This window comes from Cyprinodon variegatus, unplaced genomic scaffold (genome assembly GCF_000732505.1).
Source record: "Cyprinodon variegatus isolate N-32 unplaced genomic scaffold, C_variegatus-1.0 Scaffold1837, whole genome shotgun sequence".
Lineage (NCBI taxonomy): Eukaryota > Metazoa > Chordata > Actinopteri > Cyprinodontiformes > Cyprinodontidae > Cyprinodon > Cyprinodon variegatus.
In genome coordinates, this window is record NW_015152290.1 from 76519 (window position 1) to 81425 (window position 4907).

Consider the following 4907-nt stretch of genomic DNA (forward strand, 5'->3'; position numbering starts at 1 on the left):
TTCAGTTTAGTCTTGTTCACATTAGTCCAGTTTAGTTCAATCCAGTTTAGTTCAGTTCAATTCAGTTTAGTCTTGTTCACATTAGTCCAGTTTAGTTCAGTCCACTTCAGCCTAGTTCAGTGCAGTCAATTTCTGTCCAATCCAGTCTAGTTCAGTTTAGTCCAGTTTAGTCCAGTCCAGTTTAGTTCAATCCAGTTTAGTTCAGTTCAATTCAGTTTAGTCTTGTTCACATTAGTCCAGTTTAGTTCAGTCCACTTCAGCCTAGTTCAGTGCAGTCAATTTCTGTCCAATCCAGTCTAGTTCAGTTTAGTCCAGTTTAGTCCAGTCCAGTCTAGTCCAATCCAGCTCTGTTCAGTTTAGTTCTTTCCAGTCCAGTCCAGTCTAGTCCAGTCCAGACTAGACTAGTTCAGTTCAGTTTAGTCCATTCCATATTAGTCCAGGTTAGTTCAGTCCAGGTCAGCCCAGTTAAGTCCAGTTGTGTCCAGTTCAGTTCAGTTCACAGACAAAATACTTGAATCTTAAAGATGTGTTGTTACAGAGTTAGCTATTGCTAGTTTCCATCCACATTTAAAAACATCACTGAACAAACTACCTTGACTCAGAAATTCTAGATACATATGTGCAAAGAGTCTTTGATGAACTGCTTTCCAGATTAGCTGGACTGAATCTGACAAAGTTGTAGAAAAAGAAGATGTGAGGAGAACAGGTTTTTTTTTCTAGAACCAGTTTCAGACTCTCTGAGCCAGATTATCTGGATCATCAGAGATCTGATTGGTTAATGGATGAAGCTGAGGTTCGCTCTTCACTGAAGGTTAAAGGAGTGTCTGACGGTCATAATCCGGGTCATCATCTGGATTATAACTCAAGTACTACACGAGGATAATGATAATCTAGAACCATCAAGTTTTTATTAATCCACATTCTGGTCCCAGCAGATGAAACCAGATTAAAGGTTCCTTCCTTCTACACATTGAAGGTGTGAGTCTGGTGCTGAATGTTGCTGTCTGCTCATTAGCCCACCGTCTGACCTCTAATCCAGGATCTCCTGTCTAATCTGACCTTTTGATGGATTAGTCCCAGGCGGCATGTTTGCTGCTGAGCGTCAGGCCATCATGGTGGCCTGACTGTGTTTATCTCAGAAGGTCCAAAACCAAATGATTTGATTTATATTTCTGTCCTAAAAAGGATGCAAACATGTGACGGTAAAGGAGGCCACCGCTGCTGGAAAGCTGCTGGGATGATTAGTGGGACTGAAGGAATAAACACTGGGAGCAGGAGGCTGCCAGCTGAATAGGATATGTGAGGATGTGGAACCACCAACAGGACCGACTCCAGGACCGGAGGATCTGATCCGAACTATAGAAATCAACTAAATAGAACTGACTATCAGTGTCATGGTTTGTGATGTAAATCAGACAATGATGAAAACATTTCATTCCCTCTGGGCTTTAAAAAGGAAAGGTTTAATCTGAATAGGGTTTCCTTTCCAGAAATGATGTTCAGCTTCACAGATGAACGAGGCCATCAGAGGCATTTCTAGAAGGTCCTTGGTGCCGGCCCTCCGCCTAAAACAGCTTTTAGTTCACATCATGTCATCTGAAGGCTCTTTAAAGTTCTACCAGATTTTATTGGTTCAGCCCGGAGCGGCCCAGTTCCCCTACTTCTACTGGCATTCTGATGCTTTTTATTGCATTCTGCTGCAATCTAATGCATTCTACTGTGTTCTACTACTGTTCTACTGCAATTTTCAACTTTCTACTGCCATTCTGATGCTTTCTACTGCGTTCCACTGCCGTTCTACTGCATTCTGCTGCAATCTAATGCATTCTACTGTGTTCTACTACTGTTCTACTGCAATTTTCAACTTTCTACTGCCATTCTGATGCTTTCTACTGCGTTCCACTGCCGTTCTACTGCATTCTGCTGCAATCTAATGCATTCTACTGTGTTCTACTACTGTTCTACTGCAATTTTCAACTTTCTACTGCCATTCTACTGCGTTGTACTGAAATCTAGGCCGTTCTATTGCCATACCACAGCTATTCTACTGCCCTTCTACTGGGCTCTAATGCCGTTCTACTGCATTCTACTTGGTTCTACTGTCATTCTTTCTTTCTACTGGGTTCTAATGCCGTTCTACTGCCATACTACTGCAGTTCAACCAGTGTTATACTGGTGGATAACAGAGTGCGAAGGGAAGGGGTGGGACTTTGGCCCTGTTTAGCCTAGCTTAGCTTAGCTTAGTGTAGCCTAGCTTAGCTTTGTTTGGCCTAGCCTAGTTTAGCATTGTTTATCCCAGCCTAACCAAATTTAGCATAACCCAGCCTTGTAGCTTAGCCTAACTTAGCTTTATTTAGACAAGTCTAGGTTAGACTATCTCAGCCTTTTTTTAGGGTGGCCTAGCTTAGCCTTGTTTAGATAAGCCTAGCTTAGCCATGTTCAGCCTAGCCCATCTTAGCCTTGTTTAGCCTAGCCATGTTTAGCTTAGCCAAGCCTAGCCTTGTTTAGCTAGCATTGCTTAGCCTTTGCTTATTCAACTCAAAGCCTGTTTAGCATAGCCCTAAATTAGCTTTGTTTAGACAAGCCTAGCTTAGTCTACATTAGCCTTATTTAGACAAGCCCAGTTTATCCATGTTTAGCTTAGCCATGCTCATCCTTGTTTAGACAAGCCTATCTTAGCCTAGTTTAGCTTTTTTTTAAGCCTAGCCAAGCCTAGTCTTATTTAGCTTAGCTAAGCCTAGCCTGGTTTAGCTTGGCCTAGCCCAGTTTAGCCTAGCCTAGTTTAGCATTCTTTAGTTTAGCTTAGCCTAGCTTGGCATTGCTTATCCAAGTCTAACTTTGTTTAGCATAGCTTAGCCTTCTTTAACTTAGCTTAGCCTAGTTTAGCTTAGCCATCCTCATTGAGGCTCCAGGCTTAGCAGGGACATGCTGGTGGTTTCCCCAGAGATAGATCTTTATAGGTGGAGCTTTGTCTTCGCTGTTTGTCACCAGAATTCTAGCGATGCATCGTGGATGGAGCCTCACCAGTTCTCGGTGGATTTTGTCCCAGAACTCAAGGATAACAGGATGAAAGATTTTACCAACATAGAAGCAACAGAAATATTCAACTGCATTCCCCACAGGTCAACCTTTAGATGGCAGCTTAAGATGATATAATATTACAGAATTTATAAATTCCCTTATGAAAATGTAAAAAAAATACACAGCAACATTAAATCCCATAGTTTAGATTCCAAACAGTTGCTTTAGGGTGAGTTAGACTTTAATGATAAAAACGGTTGAGCTGGTTGTTCCATTGTTGCGTTTCTTTCCAGACACACCTGAAAGAAACAAAGTGTGCAGTTTGTCTAGATGTAGGAGACCATGATCCATGATGACCATGATGGGAAAACATTTAACCATCAATATCAAGAAACCAGTTTAGCTAAATGTGTTAAAATATATGCAGTCAGTGGGAAAGAGTCTCTACTGTGAGGGACTGGTTTAGAGACTATGGAGATAACTGGGATGAAGGCAGAAGGACGCCTTCCAGCTGTTTAAACACCTGGTCTCTGAACCCCAGCCTTCCTGTGGAGGAACCTGGTGATTCCAGAGGTCGTTCAGCAGCTGAAGACCATAACGTGTCAGGAAATAATCATTTCTCCTGCTTAGCAAAGAGGGATGAAGAAATCAGCCCATGAACCACCTCTGTGGGACGGAGGGAAACACTTCTTCTATCTGCTGCACCTTCAGAAGCTCAGGGAAGCTCTGGTTCCTCAGTGTTCCTGCAGGAGGCTGCAGTTTAAGTTTAGTGAAAGCCAGACCCCTGCTGGGCGCCTGCAAACAGCTGACTGCTTAACGGCATTAAAAGATTAGGGATCAGAGACCCTCGCTCCTTTTTTATCTCTAATTAAACATGTTGTGTTGATGGAGCTGCTGGTGGTCCAGGCAGGAGAAGGACAGTCTGCTGACACCATCAGCTGCAAAGCAGCGACCAAAGGAAGAGAAATGTTTACTCACTGGGTTTGCTCGGTCCGTCCTGCAGCAGCACAGCCTTCCTCTGTGTCACAGCATTCCCAGCATTACTGAGGCTGAGCTGTGCTGGGAGGCTGTGTAGGCTGAGAGCCCCCCCCTTTATCTGCTGCCATAGAGCCGTACTAGGAGCCGGAAATACCAACGCTGTGAGGGAGGGGCTGTCAGAAGACCAGCTCCTTCACCTGGACCATCCAAAGCACAGGGGGGGCAGGGGGGATCTGAGATGTGAACTTTAAGAGCTGCAGGTTAGCTTAGCCTCACATCTAACATTAGCACAACAGGCTATTAAAAGCTAACCACCTGTGCTGCACTCTGCTCCCCACCAGCTCCATGGATTAGTTCAGAGGAGGAGGAGGAGGAGGAGCTCTGAAGGAGGCTCACCAGCAACACTTTCCTTTCCAACACCAGAACCAAGGCCAATTGGGTCGGGCTGGAAGTAAAAGGTTCTATAAAAGCTGTTTATAGAAATGGAGGCATCCGGACCAGGCAGCCAGCGGTCCATCAGAACCATCAGGATCATTGGAAAGGCTCCTCACAGTCAGCTCCATCTGTGATGCTTCACACCACAGCTTTCATTCAAGAGGCTGCTGTTGCTATAGCAACACATTCTGTCCAAATTTAGAGAAGTACAGATCGGTTCCTCCTGTGCAACTGTGACTAAATGTGAGTTAGGAGCGAACCATCCTCTGAGTGTTACCAGAAGAATGGAGATCACACCCACAGTGGCAGACTGAGCTGAGCTCCCTGCAGGGTTCGCTGAGCTAAAAAACCAGTGAATCAGGCCTGTTCATTGGTTGACGTTCCCTTAGAACAGTTAGAGCTGCAAACCAGTGAATCAGGTCTGTTCATTGGTTGACGTTCCCTTAGAACAATCAGAGCTGCAAACCAGTGAA

At 44.4% G+C, this 4907-nt stretch overlaps 1 protein-coding gene across 1 annotated transcript in view; it reads right to left on the reverse strand.

The window, feature by feature from the left end:
• LOC107104666 overlaps positions 1–4277 on the reverse strand; it is a 57328-nt gene extending 53051 nt beyond the window's left edge. Inside the window, exon 1 of the mRNA XM_015404717.1 lies at positions 4000–4277. The gene's annotated coding sequence lies outside the window, so the exon portion shown is untranslated. The remainder of the gene's footprint in view (positions 1–3999) is intronic.
• Between the last annotated feature and the right edge of the window lie 630 nt (positions 4278–4907).